Raw genomic sequence first — 22,303 nt, 5'->3', positions numbered from 1 at the left:
TGGGGCCAGAAATGGCTCAAAACGAAATAAATAAATTATCTACAGATATTTAGGCTGAGGCCACAAACGCCATATTCAAACTACTACCATTTAAATCCCGAATAACTTATGAAAAGGAATACAAAAAGTTTCAAAAATGGAAGCAATTAAAAAACGTGCGAGAAGAAATAAAGTTTTTAACCTATCCTCTCCAGTATTATTTAATCTACTCTTGCGGTTTGGGTTAAAGTACTATTTTATCTACTATTTTTGATAGATATAAGGCAATTTTAACAGTTGCTATGGAAAAAAATATATTATTAAACTGATATAAAGTGTCAAATTCAACGAGCGCAACCATAGTTTCTCGATATATAATTACATACAAGGTATTATTTTTAAATCTTTTCATATTATTTGGAATGTTTGAAATTGTTTAAAAAAATATTTGTGGCGTTTGAAAAAAATGGCAGGTTCTATTCGGTGTAAAAATGACTTGCCTATTATGTCAACGTCAAACGTACAGCCTCGCCACACAAAAAGTATCATTTTTCCTCCTAATAAAACATTATACTATTATTAGTTTGCACACCTTGTACAAAGGACGAATAGTTATTAAACCGTAAAATCTATAAATAACTGAAATCTGTTAGGTGTAACTAGCACCTTGAAATCGGTTGATATTGTACGATTGTCCATTCCGGCAATATATCTTGTTTAAAGCTCAATCAATGTCACGGGTACAAATAGGAGTAAGCAAATATAACTGGGGAGTTATGGCTATTAAATTATGCCTAGATGCGTTAAAACGGTCCATAGTTAAATAGATACAAGTTTAGAGTAATAGGAAACGGAATATTTAATTTTATTAAATAATATAGGTTGTGCACGACTACTCATTCTTACATTTTACTGATATTTAATTTTTGCACTTTTTCTATAAATAACATTTGCACTATTTTAGTCCTGTAAAACATCGTTATTAAACGAGACACAAAAATTAAAACTTACTTTTTCTTTACAAAAAATAAAATGTCTCAAATAAATTAAATAGACAAGATTTTTAAATATATGCTACTCTTGAGGGTATATATACCTATGTATTATCCGCAGCTGAAAGATAGAGAGTAGAAAAGACTTTTTAACACTCTCGAGTTTGTAACCAGATGGTGTTTAATTCATTATTTTTGCCAAAAAATGACTCAAACAAGTTAAACAGACGATATTTTTGACTCTGTGCTACTCATAATATCATCAACAGCACCAATGGAGGTAATTCTAGACCTAACACCACTGCACATTGTCATCTGTAAATATGCCAATGCGACAATGATTAGAATGGTCTTGCCTGAAACAGTACTGGGAGAATTGTTAGCTCAAGAGCTTTGAACACCCTCAAAAGAAACATTTCACTCCACATAATATACATGTACTGATTTCTTTCGAACAACGACAACAACTATGAAACTATGAACCCTTCCTGGACACAAACGGTACATTGTGAGACAGGAAATTGTAGAGAGAATCAAGCCCTATAACATAGAATACAACATTTTAATGAACAGTGCTTTCCATAAAATCAGTAAAATGAAAAATATACGAAATAATATACATGTACTGATTTCTTTCGAAAATCGACAACTATGAAACTATGATCCCTTCCCCGACACAAACGGTACATTGTGAGACAGGAAATTGTAGAGAGAAAGAATCCCTATAACATAGGATACAACATTTTAATGAACAGTGCTTTCCATAAAATCAGTAAAATGAAAAATATACGAAATAATATACATGTACTGATTTCTTTCGAAAATCGACAACTATGAAACTATGATCCCTTCCCCGACACAAACGGTACATTGTGAGACAGGAAATTGTAGAGAGAAACAAGCCCTATAACATAGGATACAACCTTTTAATGAACAGTGCTTTCCATAAAATCAATAAAATGAAAAATATACGAAATAATATACATGTTTCCTTAGCAACATTACCAGAATTGACTATTCTCCTATTATAATAAAGGTCCTTAGCGGCTCTTATAGTCTTATGATAAATTTTTCTGTATAGTTTTACGTAATTGTGGAAGAAGAGACTGTCTGAGAATTTTTTTAAGTGAGATAATGAACGCATGTTTTTAGAAGATATGCGTAGACCTTTATTAAAATGGTTTGTTTAAGATACTCATTGGCGCAACTACAGGGGGCCCGAGGGTTAGGTTAGGTTAACAAACGATGCAAAGTAATGATCGTTTGTTAATTATTCTTAATTTTTTAAAAAACAAAAGCCCTAGGCCCCCCCTGGACTCAATCCTAGGATCCCTCCTAGGGTAAATTGCTACTTACGCTAATATATACCGTATTATCAAAAAAAAACGGCGTCCAATTGGCTTAGAAATGACGATTGATGACATTCCCCATATAATTTTACATATAAAATGACAGCGATCTTCATTTCATTGCTATCGCTGACGCTGTTTTTTTTTTCGTTCAAAACAGCGTCAGACAAATAGCTTGGAAATAAAGATCACTGGCAATTTATATATAAATATGAACAGTGCTTTCCATAAAATCAATAAAATGAAAAATATACGAAATAATATACATGTACTGGAGGTGTTCTGTTCTCTTAGAAACGTCGTGACAATCCGAAGATCGTTTTTACTTAAATCTTACTAAAATCTTTGATTTTTCTCTGTCGTAAGTTCTGGGGAATTTTTTTGAATGTCTTGGACCGTTGGAGGATTCCCATTCCAGGTTACGGATTGAGCCTTCCAGGTACTTCAGTTCCGCTTTAAGCTGGACAGGGTGTTTAAGTATGAACGAATTCTACTTGATTCTTGATTAGATGAAATGATGTTATTTTTATTATATTCATAACTTTTAGGACAAATGACAATAGTATCATAAAAATAACTTCAATGGAAGCGATTCGTTATTTTTAACCTGTACCTTTAACCCAAAAACTTTCACAATTCAGTAATTTTTGAAGAAAATGGGCGTAATATCTTTTCCAGTTAGACTAAAGAAAAATTTCGGAAAAAAAATAATTGCCCTATTTCCCAAGCATTCCATTTTGTTTCATGTCGATATCACGTTCACTGCGATAAGAGATTTTTTAAGGCTTCGTTAAAAATATAGCATACATATACATAAAGGAGATGTAACGACACGAAGATACGGCAGCCTCATCTCAAAATAGACCATTTGTATTCTAATTAGATTTTGTGCAATACCAGTTACGTGGAGATAAAATACGTATGGAAAAAGGAAAACGTCAAAACGCAGATAGATTTAAACGCGCCAAACAATATATCGACGATAAAAATATCGTAAATTAACTAGTAGAATGCTTGCTAACTGCCTTATAATAATTCTGCATCTCTAAATGATAATAATGAGTTATGTAATGTAGTCATAAAATAAACATTTTCTAAGTTATAAAGAAAATAAATAGAGAGAATTATACAAGGTATATTAACATTATTGCGTAAAAATTTTAATGTACTTCCTGTAAGCGACACTCTTATATGTATGAGATAATATAAATAAAAAGAATGACAGAAAAAATAGATGTTATTTTATATGATTACTAGCGGAACTTGGAATGATTTAGACTCTATATTTTTGTTTATATTTGCATTCAAGTATTTTCAATATACCTACAGGGTAGGAGGGTAGGTATTATATTGAAAATATATTGGTCCCAACTGTTTTTCGGAAACTTCAGCAACATATTCTGTAGATAAAAATAAGTAAAAAAGTTCGTATAAATGTATGTCCTAAAATGCTTAGTTTCGAAGATATAGGGTGTAGAAGTTTCATTTTTATATCGATTTTTTCTAAATAATTTCTGAAGTAACGTAAATATTTGGATGAAAATCGGTGTCTGGGAGTTTTTTGACATGAGAAATTTTATTTTGATGTCAATATGACTCCTACTTGTAGAGGGCGCCTTCTGCATATTGTTTAACTGGTTTGAAGAGTAATAACTTTTCGTCCGTATCTGTATAAAACTACCGAGTAAAAAAATACACATTTACGACGTTTTATACGTAAAAAAGGTCTCTTGGTAAAAATCGTTACGAGTAATGGTTCTCGAGATATTTTGAATCGAAATTATCAATACCTGTCATCATTGACATTAATTAAACATGTTGACCAAATAGTTATTAGACTGTGCTACTAAAAAAACAAGACGTTTCCAAATTTATCATTTATTTTTTGTATATATATATATTAGTCGGTTTAGAACGTTTTTCTACGTTGTCCGATACCCAATTTCCAGCCTGTTCTATTCGTACAATCCTCTGTTGACAGGTTTCTTTCACTCATCGCTTTGTGTACGCTTTTTTGCCATTCCAGTTTTGGTCTTCCCTGTTTTCTTCTGCCCTTTGGCTGCCAATTGATTATTTTCTTGGGCCATCTAGTGTCCTTCATTCGCTCTACATGTCCGTACCAGATCAGCTGCTTTTTCTCTATATCCTGTGTTATCGTACCTTCTATACCCATTTGTTGTTTTATGGTTTTATTTCTTATTCGTTGTTGTCTTGAAATTCCCATTGATCTTCGAATGACATCCATTTCTACGGCCTCTATCCTCTTCTTGTATCTCTCAGTTATTCTCCATGTTTCTGCTCCATACAGGAGGTTGCTCTTTATCATGGTTTCATATATATTGAATTTTCTTCGCTTTGTTATTGATTTGCTCCATAAGATTCCATTTAGACATCCGATTATTTTTTTCGCGTTGATAATCCTTTTCTCTATTTCTCTGCCGTCAGTTCCAGTGTTATCAAATGTAATTTCCAGGTACTCATACTCTTGACACTGCTTAATTTCGTGACCGTTGTCCAAGTTCAAGTTTCCTTCTTGTGCGCCTATACATAGATATTTTGTTTTGGCTATGTTAACTGTCAAGCCCCATTCTCCGTATTCTTCAATAAGTTTTCTTAGCATATATTGCATATCGTCTTTGTCATTGGCAACTATTATTTGATCGTCTGCGAAATGAAGTGTGAACAAACATTCATTGTCAATCTCTATGCCCATACTACGGATCTTTCTTTAATGTAAAAATTACGAAAAAATGTCCCATATAGCACGTCCAAATGAAATTACGTTTCTACAAGGGAGACACATGAGAAACAACATATGTTAAAGTGACCCTAAGTGTTCATCTACTTCTAACATATACATATGAGATACACGCAGGTTTATATTGATAGAATTGTGTGATACAGTGTTTACTAGTGCATACGGTATTGCACTCAAGATTCTAAACAGTTTTTTGTAACGTAACAAATAATTATTAAAATGATGAAATCTGACGTCGGTATATGAGACATACAATGTATAAGTCATATGTATGTGTGATACTTCGTATCATAGTTGTGCCTATAGTACACACCTTGTAAAAATGTGACGTATACACATAATATAAATATCTATATAGTTTGTAATAGTGTACTGTTGTGTCTACATTTTAGCATGAAATGAAGGTGTGCGCATGCGCGGATAGCCTCAGCGTAGATACACCGACCAAGTGTATCTTATGTGTCCTCTCTCCTTTCTCCTTTCTAGGAGTGGTATGTGTTAGCAGCCATTATTGTTTTATCATTCGGAAGCTCTATATAAATGTTCTGTTTGTGTGTAGTTTAAGAGAGATTTTAAGGTAAGTACAAGTTTTTAATTAACTTGTTACACCTTCCTAAGAGTATTATTAATATTATAGCAGCGATTCTTCCCTTACTCGATACCCAATTTACCAAATTTTGACTCCAATGAATGAAAACTCCAAATATCCTCGTACAATGATAAAGAAGTTAGCTGAGTTAGCTCTGCAATATATTTTTTTTTAATTTGGAAATAATACAAATCTAAATGGACCATAGAAAGAAAGATTTAAATACTTCAAAGAACTTTTTAAACTGATATTCGGTAAGTTATTGATGGATCAATATACAGATATGTTCAATATTCAATAATCAGTTTCATATAAAATTTAAGGGTGAGATTGTTAATCTGGAAATAAAATACAACAAAGTCCAACAAAGTGCTCGATGAATGAGTATGCTAATAAACCAACTGCTGGGAGGAAAAAGAGGAGAAAAAAATTACTAAACGAGGTCCACCAAATCGTGGCGATATACCATCAGTGTTTACCATTTTAGTATGTTGTTATACTAGGTACTTATATTTTTAATACATTTTGATACAAATTCTGTTCTTTTACAGTGTTTTCTTACTTCTGGTTTCTGCAGTGTAAATAATTATTATTATTGTGTTATTTGTGCTATTGCGTTCCATGATATAAAGAAATATAAGAATTTTATTTTTTAACCACTTAATCCATTTTATGGAAGAAAAATGGTACATTTAATACAAAACAAAAATGGAACAATTTTAAGGCTACTTCTCTTGAACTTACGATCGAGATACTTTTGGAAAATACAAAGTTTTGCCTTCCTAATTTTCGTTCTAAAAAGATATAATTGGTATCATTGAATAAATATTTCTTAAAAAGAACGAAAAGTTAGACATCAAAACTTATATTATTATTATATTATTTCCTAAATTCGTTCATAAGAAGTAGTTTTATCTAGCACAAGATGTATATACGAAGCAAAATACATACGTATACACGTGGTAGTCACAACTGCAATGTGTAAACATAGTTTAAACGTAATACACAAGCACTGTGTATCCTACGGCACACTGTGTATCCCTTACTTTGTGTATACGTAAATGCTATACTGTGCATACGTGTTGAGCTACAATGTGTAAACGTAGCATATTTACATTGGGGGAATTGTGTCACCCTGTGTCTACATCTAATAATGTAAACACATCGTAAATGTGATTTGATGTGCTGTATGGGGTGTGTCTTCTTCAAAACCGAATATATCCAAAAAAAAGCTATTGAGATGAACCAAAAAGATGATAAAATTATTTTTAGATTCCTTGCTTTGTTAACATACTCCACAGGGCGTTTCAACCTTTCATTGTGTTTTCCCTCGTATAATTGACAGATGGGAACTTCTTAAAATATTTTTTTAGAATTTTAAAAACTCTTACAAATCTTGCACTTTTTAACAGCTTTTTAATAGAGCATATTGACTACATAGAATTTATGTTGAGTAACTTATATTAACAAAATATCCACATCTGCGTTGATAGTAAACCGCTAAACAATCAACGAATTCCAACGAATTCTAGCGAGACCTATGTATGAATGAAATCCGTACGCGTAGAGAACCACGAAAAGAATTTAAATAAAAGTTTAAAAGAACAGCCCGTTAAACAAATAAAAACTGTTGTAATCAAGCGTTCAGTCAACAGTTATAAAAGGCAAGAAGGCAAACACGGCAGATGCACTTGACGCAGGAGATAAAAATCACCGTAGAGAGAGGCTGAGAATAGACACAACCGTCAGTCTGGCAGGTTCTTTTATATTTTTTATATTTCATTGCATTAGGTGAATATGTAAGTTAGTAAATATATCTAAAATAAATATATCCCGCTTAACTCAACAATCTGTCTTGGATAGATATTTAGTTGTTTCTTTGTCAGTAGAACCAAAAATTATGGTACGAATGGTTGACGTTTTGGTGCACTCAGTGATGAGGTGTTCTGGTGTTTCCCCATTTTCCCCAAAGAATCGCATTCGTTGTTATTTTTTAGCTTGAATCTAATGAAGCGTTCATTGAGGAGCCAGTGTCCGGTTTCAGTAGCGTAATTTGAAATGTGAGCCCCCCCCCGCAAGATTTTTTTGGGGCCCTTATATTAAGATAAAAAAACACACTAAAAACATAATATAGCTTTATGTAAGTATATCCAGTCATTTAAAATATAAAAACAAAAAATAAACTTATTCCACATAAGAAAAATAATAATAAAGGAACATAAAAAATAAAAATGTTAGTCAAATTTAATAATGCACGATTAAATTAACTTGGTTAAAAAATATGTGTTTAAAATTAAAATATACTACATTAACAATGTAGCTTAAAAATTAAAAAGTCAAAATTTAAATATTAGTTAAATATTTTTCATTTTATTCCCTTTTAATTTTGGAAATTGTAGGGGACGCTGTTCATATACCGGGTGCGTCTCAAAAGTGGCTGACCCCCTATAACTTTTTTATTTTTTCAGATATTAAAACGAGATTTGGTATGTTAGTATATGACATAAATTAGGATTGATTGACGTATTAAGTTGTTTTCGGTCACTTCCTGTTTCACCGGAAATGACTACAACTTTTGATTTTTAAATGGCACCCTCGGTATTTTTTTACTTTATTCGATAGAAAATGACATTCTGAATAGAATGACATATCATATGTCAACTTTTGACATTCTCGCTTGCTTGCTATAAAAAATTGAATTTTAAAATTCAATCTAGAGTGCCATGGCTATGTTAAAAACACTAATTCTACATCAAGGAGCCTTGGAAAAATTGATATGTTCGTCTAATGTTTTTAGTGTTTTGTCCTGGCCAGTTAGAAAATGCGCAAATCGTATTTTTAATCATATCTCAATTTTTTCAAATGGATCGAGGGTGGCTCATTAGCATATATGGAAGAAGCATTTTTTACGAATAATTTGATACCACACACTTGGTATTTCGAGTCAAATTTTCGTTACAAACCGCAAGTTATAATTTCAAATAAACAATATGCAAAAATGTGAAAAGTTGACATATGATATGTTATTCTATTCAGAGTGACATTTTCTATCGAATAGAGTAAAAAAATACCGGGGTGTCATTTAAAAATCAAAAGTTGTAGTCATTTCCGGTGAAACCGGAAGTGACCAAAAACAATTGAATACGTCAATCAATCCTAATTTATGTCATATACTATCATACGAAATCTCGTTTTTTTAACTAAAAAAATAAAAAAGTTATAGGGGTGAGCCACTTTTGAGACTCACCCGGTATATAAATGTATTTAGTAAATAAAATTGGAGGACCCTGCGGGGCCCCCAAAATCACGGGCCTACGCTACGCTACTGTCCTGTTTCCGTTACACTCCGAAGATTGCTTTTACTTAAATCAAGAAAAATCTTTGATTCTTCTCGGTCGTAAGTCCTGAGAAAATTCTTCGATTGTCTTAGACCGTTGGAAGATTTCTATTCCAGGGTACAGATGGAGTCTTCCAGATTTTTATGCTCTGTTTTAAGTTGGTTTCCACTCGGAAAGCAGAACGGTTCGGGTCCAGTTAATGGAGTGTTCGCTTCTTTTCTGTCTCTTGGTGGGCTGGTACCCAGAGTAGGAAGATTTTATTTTCTTTGCCTCATTTGTTCAGTTTCTCTAATCATTCTTTGACCCACTTCGAATTGATGATTACTGAGTTGATCGTTTTTAATGGACTTTCGGATAAGATGGCTATTTATTTTTTCCGGTAGTTCCTATCTAAGATAAGTGTCTAATATAATAAGTTAATAATAATAAGTCTTTCGATAGCGTAGATTTTTGCCTGGAGGTACCCATTGGTGCGGGGTATTTAGTTTTCGGCCCAAATACTCCTATCTCGGTTCTTGCTGCGACGTAGTTATAAGCAGACCTCATCAGCTATTCGACCGGTCAAGAAAAAAAGGCGTTATTTATTTATTTATTTATCCCAAATACACAAATCGTATAATTACATGAGATATACACACAATATAACAATGTAATTAAAAAAAAAAGAAATATAAGAATACCATTAACTAAGATTGAAGAAAAAAAAAAAGTTGTTTCAGATATCTATATAGGGAACTGTAAATAAAAATATGTACAAAAGTTCGTACAAATGTATGCTCTAAAATACTTAATGTCGGAGATACAGGGTGTAGAAGTTTTATTTTTATTTCGATTTTTTCCAAATAATTTCTGAATTAATTAATCCTAATTTTTTTTCGAAAAATTGAAGGTAAAGCAATTTCTGTTGAACATTTGAGTCAACATTTGAAATTTATGATTTGAATCTAATAACTATTTAGTCAGCATGTTTAGAACCATTACTCGTAACGATTTTTACCGAGAAACCTTTTTTACGTAAAAAACCTCGTAAATGTATTTTTTCTTTACTCAGTAGTTTTATACAGGTACGGACGAAAAGTTATTAATCTTCAAACCAGTTAAAAATATGTAGAATGTAGATGGCGCCCTCTACAAGTAAGAGTCATATTGATATCAAAATCAAATTTTACATGTTAAAAAACTCCCATATAACAATTTTCATCAAAATATTGATGTTAATTCAGAAATTATTTCGAAAAATTCGAAATAAAAATGAAACTTCTACACCCAGTATCTCCGAAACTAAGCATTTTAGGACATACACTTATACGAACTGTTTTACTTATTTTTATCTGCAGATTATGCTGCTTAAGTTTCCGGAATACAGTTCGGACCACCCTGTATAACTGTTTTAAGAAATTCTTGAAAAAATCTAACAAACTTATTCTCATTAAATTTTCATACATCTAAAAGCGTGTTTTATTAAAATACTAATACTTTTTATGAGGTATCTTGTACTTCTCTGTTCGATAGCTATTCCATAGGTCAAGAAAAACGACGTGTTATCCGCAAATCTCGAGAACGAGCCAGTATAATCTGGCCAGTCGCGCGTACCGAAAAAACGCCAACTACCGGCCAGCATACAGTATCAAAAACACTTACTTTGCCGACTTTCCCATATAGGAAAAACCTTAAAATCGCCGAAATAAAGTATCGAGTGGCGCCAAGAGCTGTCCGTTATTTCGTCACGAGCGCCGACTCTTCCTCCGTGCTGCGTTTATGTGCATGTGATAAACGCCAAAGCTATCGTTTCGCCTACGCAAGAGGCGGTCTTCGCCTTCGAAAACATCGCCCGTCCGTAATTATTGTTATTAATCCTGGTTAGCGATCGTGCGAATGACGACGGCGGTACGAATCCGCTCCAAACCTATAGGTACTTTCGTCCAGTTTAATTAACTGTGAAAAAAGTAAAAAAGATCGATTCAGATTTATAGAATCATAAAACGCATCGTTTTCGTTATAGGTTATATAAATTGAGGTTTAGCAAAAAATGACAGTAAATCCAATTTACCTTTGAACTAAAATGACAGACGACCACTGTAACTATCAATTGTTATGCATCCCCTCGTTTGACAAAAAAAATTCTATGCCAAACTTTACAAAATATAAAATAATTTTTCTTGTTTTTTTTTAATGGAACACCCTGTATATTATTTTTTAATAGATGGAGAATTAAAAAATGAACATTTTTTTATTTAGAGTATTTCATAAATTTTAACGGTTTCGCAGATATTTGCGGTTTTATATTTCATATGGCATTTTCCACAGTAAATTTTTATGAAAGCCACCCAATGATTTTTTCTCATATTTTACCGTTGATAGAGCAATATGAAATAATACTGTCTGTATTTGCGAAACCATTAAAAATTTTGAAATTTTAAATACAAAAAATGTTGCTTTTTTAATTCTCCATCTATTGAAAAAATAATATACAGGGTGTTTCATTTATAAAAACGAAGAAAAATTATTTTATATTTTGGAAAGTTTAGCGTAAAATTTTGAACACCCTGTATGATTTAAGATCACAATATTTATAGCAAAGTAAGCATAGACCATCTAAAATAAATACCTATTATAGTTTTGATTTCAGGACAGTTTTTGTATTTTTAATATTATTTTTAAAAAAGGCTGAAAAATATATATTATTTATTTATTTATTAATATCTCTGAAACTATCCAAAATATATTTACTCATATCTTAGGATTATGGAAAGGGATCTAAAAGGAAGCCAAGAATGCAATAATATACACAGTGTTCCATTTAAAAAAAATCATCTCGATCCACTCACACATTTTTGAGCCACCCTATAGAAGTTAAATAATTTCCTAAATACATCCTCGTTTAGGTCTACACTTAAACAAAATTCTCAAGATTTTATTCTAGGAGATACAGATGCCCAAATTGCCCGACGCACTATTGAAGGATCCTTGTATATTTTATGTTAAATAAAAGTAGCTACAAATTTCCTTGAAATTTAATAACAGTTTTGTTATTTAAAGGCCAACATACTTAGTAAAAAAGGCGAAATATTGATTCTCGTATTTGTATGTGAAAAATGCAAATTTGTAGTGACCTTTGCGCAACAATCATTGACCTACAGATTTCAATAAAAATTGCCAAAAATTAATAAGTTCATCAAAATTTGATATTCTTAAAAACACCATTTGCCTTTTTCTTAATAGATTTTTGCAAAAAAACCTGTTATTTTAGATATATTTATTAAATTAATATTGTGATAGTATTTACTTAACATGTTCTTTTAATATATTTCAGTCTTTTATCCCCCTCTTGAACAAATTTTGGTAACCCCAACTCCCTGTTCGATCCAGATAAGACATTAGAAAAGACATATTTCTCCACTTATGTCAAATCCTAAGTTTTATAGATATTTCCACCCTGCAGCATTGCCGTCTATATCGTCAACTGTGTCTGAAGTTTTTATCATCCCCTTTATAGGGGAGGTAATATATGTCTCAATACGTTACACTTCATACTTCAGAGAAGTACTTCGGTATAAATCAGGAAAAGAACTACAGAAAGAGCAGACAAAAATATAAAAATGCATAGAGACACATATAGATACATAAAGAAAATACGTTTAAAGAGAAAAAAAAAATAAACCTATATTCCATACCAATTAAACTTTTAGTTACGTAATCGAGGACGCGATTTTTAAATTCATTGTTGCCAACCTTTAACGTATTCGGCGCCGGGCTGACTAACTGGAATTTAAATTTCCAGCTGGGGATTCAGGTGGTAGCTCTGCTGTAAAACATGTCAAGTTGCCACATTTATTTATTTATTTTCTGACATTGTCATTCGTTTTGTCAACTGTGTTGTGATATTTTAAGGTTATTTTTTTTACTAGCAGACCTTGCAGTCGAACATTGTTCTTTTTATAACCTCTTTTAATGTGAAGTGTACAAGATAGCATAATAGCCGTAAAAAACTCATCGCAACTTTATTAGAATGTTTTGAACGAAAAAGCGGTAGCAATGGCCGTTTATGTCCTTTTAGTGCTATTAAGAGTTTTGTTGATGTAAATAATAACTGTTTATATATTTATAATAAATTTATTTTTATTTCCTAAAATATTTTAATTAAAAGAAAATATGTAAAAGTGGGCAACGCTGTGCCGGTCAAGCTTAATCACGTGACTAAATGTTTATTTGATATGAACTATATATATATATATTTTATAATTATTTTGTATGATAGTTTATTATTTTAATATTTAAAGTTTTATTGAATTACTAGTGTGTACCAGCGACTTCGTTCGCGTCGAATTAATCATTTGTAATGGTGATGATAAAGCAAAGCAAGAATTTCCATTAACATACAAACTGGATAAAATTTTCTCATATTTATGTCAGCATGAGAAAAAACAATATGGCGATATTATTATATAACTTGGTAATATTTGAAGGGTAGTTTCATCTCGTTGGAATTTGACTTTCGAAAAATCCGTTTGCCAAAAATAAACTTTTTACGTCAAGCAGTTTAAGCAGAATCGTGGTTAAGAAATTACCCAACTTTTTGGAACACCCTGTATGATTTTTTAAAAAATTTTAAAATACGTAAAAAAACCCAATAAATTATGCTTGTCCAATCGTTTTCCCGAAAGACTAACCGTTTTTTAAATAACAAATATTGTAATATTTGAGTGACGTTTTCACCCTCTTGGAATTTGAGATTCGAGAAACCCCTCCTTATCGAACCTCTACACCCCACAGTCAATCCGTTTGCCAAAAATTAGCTTTAAACGTCAAGCAGTTTAAGCAGAATCGTGATTACTCAATGGTCATATTTTATGAAACACCCTGTATAAATTTATAAAAAATCTTAAAATATGTAAAACAACAAAATAAAATATACGTGTTTAAGAGTTTTTCCAAAAAATCCCTTCTTATCGAACCTCTACATCCTAAAGTCAATCTCTTTTCCAAAAATCAGCTTTCTACGTCAAACGCTTTAAGCAGGATCGTGATTAATCAATGACCAGATATTTCGAAACACCCTGTATACATTTTTAAAAAATCTTAAAATATGTAAAAAAACAAAATAAAATATACGTGTTTAAGCGTTTTTTCGGAAACTTGACCGTTTTTTAAATAAAAATATTGTAATATTTGAGGGGTGGTTTCACCCCCTTGGAACTGGAATTTCGAAAAATCCCTTCTTATCGAACCTCTACACCCTAGAATCAACCTGTATGCTAAAATTGAGCTTCTTACGTTGAGTGGTTTGAGCAGGATCGTGATTAATCAGTATGTCTTATACAGGATGTTTCAAAACAAATGCGAAAAACTTTAGGGGGTGATTCCTTGTTCAAAATAAAGGGTAGTTTGCTTTATAAATGTTGGGTCAAAAGTCAACCATTAGGGAGATATCGCGGTACAAAGATGGCGGAAAAATAATGTTTTTATTTTTTATCTTTAAAACGAAAAGAGATAAACTAATGAAATTTTATGGAAGCATTACTGTTATGAAAACACACTTTCAGGTAATTTTTTTACTTTTTTAAAATGAGTGGAAGGGGTTGAAATAAACTACCTCTATCATTCTTGTTAACGAAATTTAAAGAAAAATCTTATCAAACACATGCAAATGCCTTAATTTGGATAGTTTAGTTGGTTTAGAAACTTTTTTACCTCTTGTGTTTTTTTGATAAAAGTCACCGATTGGAAATTAAAAAATAAAATGTAAAGCATTACATGTCAGGACAAAAAACATTTTTAGATTAAGAATCTAGTGATAATAACATTAATAACGATAATAATAATCATCTAGATAATAACGTATTGCAGTAGAGTAATGTCAAATAAAATAATATTAGGAATATCCTAAAAAGTAACAGCGGCCGACTAGATTTTTTCCTAAAAAAATTACGATTTTTCTTTAAATTTCGTTAACAAGAATGATAGGGGTAGTTTATTTCAACCCCTTCCACTCATTTTAAAAAAGTAAAAAAATTACCAGAAAGTGTGTTTTCATAACAGTAATGCTTCCATAAAATTTTATTAGTCTATCTCTTTTCGTTTTCAAGATAAAAAATAAAAACATTATTTTTCCGCCATCTTTGTACCGCAATATCTCCCTAATGGTTGACTTTTGACCCAACGTTTATGAAGCAAACTACCCTTTATTTTGAACAAGGAATCACCCCCTGAAGTTTTTCGCATTTGTTTTGAAACACCCTGTATATTAGTATAGATTGCGTTTTATTAAAGTGTGAAAAATTCATTGTGATAATCAATGATTAATTATATTATGATTACTTATTGTTATCATTTTTATAAAACTTTGAATACAATATTCTGTTATAAATTGTTGTATACTCCAAATTCAGAAATTAAAAATAATAAAAATAAATGCAGAGTGCACTAGACAACCAAAAATAAATCTAGTATCTACACAGACTAAAAAAAAGTACAAAATCGACACACAAACAACTTATCCTAGAATAGAAAAATATGTATACTCGAGATAAATGAAATAAAGAAAAAATTGGGGCTTTGTTCTAAATAAATATTTTCGAAATAACGCGTCAATTTGAAATTAAAAAATCAACTAGTTGATTGACAACAATAATTGAAATTAAACCTTGTGGGGTTATTTTTTTAAGTTTTTTTGTTTTGTCATAATAAGTTATTTCAAACATCTTTCTATGCTCAGACGGTGTCAAGATATTAAAAAATTATTGATAAACTTGTATGCACTGATTGATTGTATACCTATACCATTGTTGTAGATTTATTATTGTAATATAGTTTCGTAATTATTTTGCTAAGTTTATGAATTGAACCTTATATCCAAAAAATCTATACTAATATATAAAATCCTTAAGTGATTGACATACTGATTAATCACGATCCTGCTCAAACCACACAACGTAAGGAGCTCAATTTTGGCGTACAGGTTGATTCTAATGTGTAGAGGTTCGATAAGAAGGGATTTTTCGAAATTCCAGTTCCAAGAGGGTGAAACCACACCGCAAATATTACAATATTTTTTATTTAAAAAACGGTCAAGTTTCCGAAAAAACGATTAAACACGTATATTTTATTTTGTTTTTTACATATTTCAAGATTTTTTAAAAATGTATACAGGGTGTTTCGAAAAATCTGGTCATTGATTAATCACGATCCTGCTTAAAGCGCTTGACGTAAAAAGCTGATTTTTGGAAAACAGATTGACTTTAGGGTGTAGAGGTTCGATAAGAAGGGATTTTTCGAAACTCGAATTCTAAGGGGGTGAAACTATCCCTCAGATATTAAAATATTTTTTATTTAAAAACCGGTGAGTTTTTCGGAAAAACTCTTAAACACGTTTATTTTATATTGTTGTTTTACATATTTTAAGATTTTTTTTATAAATTTATACAGGGTGTTTCATAAAATATGACCATTGAGTAATCACGATTCTGCTTAAACTGCTTGACGTTTAAAGCTGATTTTTGGCAAACGGATTGACTGTGGGGTGTATTGGTTCGATAAGGAGGGGTTTCTCGAATCTTAAATTCCAAGAGGATGAAAACGCCCATCAAATATTACAATATTTGTTATTTAAAAAACGGTTAGTCTTTCGGGAAAACGCTTGGACAAGCATAATTTATTTGGTTTTTTTACATATTTTGAATGTTTTAAAAAAATCATACAAGGTGTTCCAAAAAGTTGGGTAATTTCTGAACCACGATTCTACTTAAATTGCTTGACGTAAAAAGCTTATTTTTGGCAAACGGATTTTTCGAAAGTCAAATTCCAACGAGATGAAACTACCCCTCAAATATTACCAAGTTATATAATAATATCGCCATATTGTTTTTTCTCATGCTGACATAAATGTGAGAAAATTTTATCCAGTTTGTATGTTAATGGAAATTCTTGCTTTGCTTTATCATCACCATTACAAATGATTAATTCGACGCGAACGAAGTCGCTGGTACACGACGCTAGTTAAAAATATTTGTGGTGTGTTGTTGCATAATCGACTAACTTCCAAGCATCGAATGGACGAAGGAAGGAAGCGAAGGGACGAAGGAACGAAGTGAAGTGACGAAGTAACGCGAGGAAGTAACTCGAGGAAGGGACGAAGGAGCGAAGTGTGAGTATGGGGCTTCAGACGCTAAATTGATTTACGTGGTAGATAGAAACTTAGAAAACTACTTCTATTGGTTAGTATGAAATAAATCAACTAATCGAGAAGCACTTCTCACGCTTCGCTTGCGTAGTTCAAAGCTATTGAACGAAAAGGACCGACTTATGCGGATTTTGTAAAGCTCCATCTCAAAAATTTGGTTTCTATTCCTGACTAGCGATATAGTGTAATATGCTTACTATATCGAATACTACTTTTATGGCGTTTTTTTTATGTACACCCGGTATGTGTTTGCAGCGGACCATCAATGGGACAACGTTAAGAGGAAGAGCAAACAGAATGTATTAAGGGAGATGCATATGCAAGGCAACCTCAGAGTTATGTTAATTAATTTTAATGACTGTTTCAGCCAGATGCGCCAAGGCAATGGACAATGGACGACGATGGAAGAGGGATTTATACGAACGGTACCAGCAGTACCAGCGAGTACAAATTTTTGATTAAACATCTAGACGATAAAAATACACACGGAGGAGAATATCTGTATGGAATATCAGTTAGCAAAAGGTATTTATGTAATCAGCTAAAAAATGTAGCTGCTTAATATTTAAGAGGGACATCCCTGATGAAGATCATTTTCAATATGAGTAATCAATAAGTTATACAGTATGTCCCCGGATAATCTTAATATCACATTGTCTTAATATATTCTTCATAAAAACTTTTGTTTGATCTAAAACGGTTAATCCCGTTTATACTTTTCGAAATTTTCATACCGTTTTAGAGAAAATTAAAAAAAGCATGAAAATATGGTTGATTTTTCCTTGATTCCTTGGATGAAGTCCAAAAGCAGACAGACAGACAGACAGACAGACAGACAGACAGACAGACAGACAGACAGACAGACAGACAGACAGACAGACAGACAGACAGACAGACAGACAGACAGACAGACAGACAGACAGACAGACAGACAGACAGACAGACAGACAGACAGACAGACAGACAGACAGACAGACAGACAGACAGACAGACAGACAGACAGACAGACAGACAGACAGACAGACAGACAGACAGACAGACAGACAGACAGACAGACAGACAGACAGACAGACAGACAGACAGACAGACAGACAGACAGACAGACAGACAGACAGACAGACAGACAGACAGACAGACAGACAGACAGACAGACAGACAGACAGACAGACAGACAGACAGACAGACAGACAGACAGACAGACAGACAGACAGACAGACAGACAGACAGACAGACAGACAGACAGACAGACAGACAGACAGACAGACAGACAGACAGACAGACAGACAGACAGACAGACAGACAGACAGACAGACAGACAGACAGACAGACAGACAGACAGACAGACAGACAGACAGACAGACAGACAGACAGACAGACAGACAGACAGACAGACAGACAGACAGACAGACAGACAGACAGACAGACAGACAGACAGACAGACAGACAGACAGACAGACAGACAGACAGACAGACAGACAGACAGACAGACAGACAGACAGACAGACAGACAGACAGACAGACAGACAGACAGACAGACAGACAGACAGACAGACAGACAGACAGACAGACAGACAGACAGACAGACAGACAGACAGACAGACAGACAGACAGACAGACAGACAGACAGACAGACAGACAGACAGACAGACAGACAGACAGACAGACAGACAGACAGACAGACAGACAGACAGACAGACAGACAGACAGGTCATTTATGACCCAAATAACTCATTTTGAGTGAGATTAAAAATAATTTTTGCAATCTTAATAGCCTACCAAAGTTCAATCTAGTGTCAAAACTTGACAGTGGTTTAGATATTGTTTTTGAATTTAACATTAAGTTTTTTGGGTAATAAATACCACAACAAATAAACCTAATTATTTATAAAAACATGCCAAAGGCTGAAATGCAACTTATGGTTTTTATTGCCTGTTTAAACTTTATAATTTATAACCAATTATGATGATATCCAAATTTTATTACCTAAAAGTGTCTTTTTTCAGTTATCTACTTGATTACATCGAAATATCTGTAATATCTTCATTAAAAACCGTAAACTCGGTATAAATTTCATCAACAAAATTATCCAAAATGTTTTCCTAAAATTTAATGGCCTACATAATAAAAACGAATTGTCAAGAAATTTAATATTGGATTTGTGGCGATTAGCCCATATAAAATAATTCAGTTTTAATAGGAAAGTTTCAGGAGTATTATGTAACCTAAAGAAATTATTCTCATATAACCAATTAAATAGAATTCTCTTGGAAATTTAGAAAGGAAATTAAAAGATGAATGTCCTTATTCCTACCTCACGCATCGGTGAAAGAAGAACAAATTTTAGTACACTCAATCTGGCACTTTTAATTATCACCAAATTACTCCCGTTCTCATATTTTGCCAGTCGTAAGTGGTCCACTGGACAAGCTTAAATTTGAAAATTTGTATCCCCCCACCGCACCCCACCGTTTTTGAGAAACCCAAAGGAATTTTTGATTCGTTTTTCTGACTGAACCGTAGGTCCCACAGAAAATTTTATGGAACAGAAAATGAAGAGAATTAAATTCTCTACAGTTTCATTTCTAAAAAACAAACATCTAAAACCTACGGGGGTAAAGTTAGAGGGCGCCAATGTCACTCAACTGCAGTTTTTTGCATTTTTCCGGGTGAAACCATTTTTTTACTGTAGCAAAGTTTTTAAAAATATAAAGAGCATAAAAAAACTATCAAGTTGATGAGTAACTTTTTTTTACATTTTACTGTTTCCGAGATATAACGTTGCCAATGTTGCGGGCTGCTGCGCTTTTGGCGCTATTCTAACGGTCGCTCTCCAAAGTTTTTGATAATTTCGGAGCGGTTCGGCTTTTTCCGGAATTATGTCGCCATATATTATTTATTCAAATTTTTTATTATTTTATTTTAATTTTTTAAATAAAATACATTGTGTTGCAGATAAGAAACTTTATTTTATATAAGGACACGTACGAAATAGCTATGAAACATAGGAAAGCAACGTTATGCCACGATCCACAATGGTTTTTGCAGTTCACAGTTCACACAGCTTTTTAAGGCTGTATTCCGTTGCAAAACCAGGCGAACCAAAAATCGGAAAACTACGGTAAAGAGCGGTTCCTGAAAAACATCGGTTTGATACGGAACGGTTTGATAAAATACTGGAAACGTCAAATGTTGACGTTTTCTAAATTCCAATACCTCTTTTATAAAATTAATCTTTTATGCATTTTTAATGTACCTATTCTCTGCTTTTACGTTTACTTCTTCTTTTCAATGGAGTTTAATATTGAAAAGTACTTTATTAATAAACTGTTAAACTCGTTAGACAGCTCAAGTGAAGATTGTAGGTCCAATATTAAAACAGATCAATAATAAATAAACAAATCTAATCAATATTTATATTTTTATAGCTTACAAAACATTCACGATTACTTGTTGTCTTGTTTTTCATGTTTTCTTTAAACGTTTCTGACTTTAAGAAACAATGGCTGCATGATAAGTTTAAATGGTCCTAAAAAGTCATTTTATTTAGTTAATGAAATTTATTTACCTTTACTGTTTACCTCCATTGCTTTTGGATGTAGATACAAAATATTATTACAAATTTTAGAAATTAAATGAGAATTTCACTCGAACTTCCAATATTTGCCTGATTTCACATAAATGACATTGATTGACAAAGAAAACCAGAAAAACCAGCCTTCTCGCGCTGGTTAGTTTGGTGACAGTTATAACCGAATGTTGTTTCATCTGTGATCAAACGTCATTTCATTATTATATCTATATAGATCAAACTTTCTAAAGGACGAAATTACTTTTTTCCAGAGACGACAAACCTAGAGAAGAGATGGAAGAAGAGGAACATCTCGGCGCAGTCGGTGCAGTTGATATACGACTCCGACGAAATTTTATTGTCTCCGCAAGAGAGCGTATATTTACCGAAGGCCTTAAAACAAACATAATCTTGGAAGTAGTAAACAACAAGCGAAGGAGGCGTAATGGTTTATTAAACAAACAGGCGACCGTCGACGCCCGTGAGCTCGCCGGGTTTTAAGGTGGTTTTTAACCGCCGACCACCGTAAGCTTTTACAAGTCACACACAATTCGGATGTGGCATTGAACAGGATCGAAAAGAAATGTCAGTTTTATGACCGATTACTTTTCTCTTCGAAGAGAGGAGCAACCTTCGAAGATCAAACATATCAGTTAGCCCACTCGTCGCCCGTATCAAAATTCCTCCCGCCGCTCCCCGCCTGTCTTGTAGACTTGGGTCAGTCTACATCCGTTGCTCGACGTGTACACAGCGTTCCAAGTTTATTTTAGTTTTGTTTTCGGTCCGACGCATAGGGTGAACCAAAAACAGTGTTTTAGTTGTTTTGTTCGAATTGTGAATAAAATGTCTACTACAAATATTTGTGCAGTGGATGGTTGTGAAAGTAGAATGACAGACAATATATCGTTCTTTAGGTGCCCAAAAGATGAAGGAAGGTATATGTTTATATAGTATAGGATGCTAGGTATATGATAATTAAAGTATTAGACATATTAAGTATATTATAATTATGGAAACCCAATTATGAATAAAATGTTTTAAAAATATACCTACATATAAATTAAGAAAAGATTTTACTCGAAATATGCACAAAATATTTATTTTTAACAATTAGTTTATTGTTTTAGTAGATATTTTAGAGTAGTAGTAGATACTTTACTATTATGTTTTGGATTTTCCAGTATTTATCGGTTGGCAAAGTGCATATTAAATTATTTTTTAAGATATTTGCATTTTTTTAAATAGCATGTTTTGCTTTTTAGATTTTTGTATTTAACTTTAACTACCTACCTGGAAAGTCCAAGTTTTATCGTCAGGTAATAAAAATACGTGCATACAACTTGTTCTGCTATTGACAAGTTTTTTTAGAGTTTTTACTAAATTTTATGTAACAGTAAATATAACAATTGACGAGCACATGGGAAAAACGACGAGTATCCAGAAACGATAAATGTTCAGGAAAGCGTTTTTTAATTCAAATTACGCATGGACTTTTATATTGTTTTTCCCATTTTTAAATGCTTGTTTCTATGCGGCCGTTGTCGATATTC

The sequence above is a fragment of the Sitophilus oryzae genome, unplaced genomic scaffold, assembly GCF_002938485.1.
Source record: "Sitophilus oryzae breed Bouriz unplaced genomic scaffold, Soryzae_2.0 scaffold_1420_pilon_pilon, whole genome shotgun sequence".
Taxonomy (NCBI): domain Eukaryota; kingdom Metazoa; phylum Arthropoda; class Insecta; order Coleoptera; family Curculionidae; genus Sitophilus; species Sitophilus oryzae.
This window is presented reverse-complemented; position numbering follows the sequence as displayed.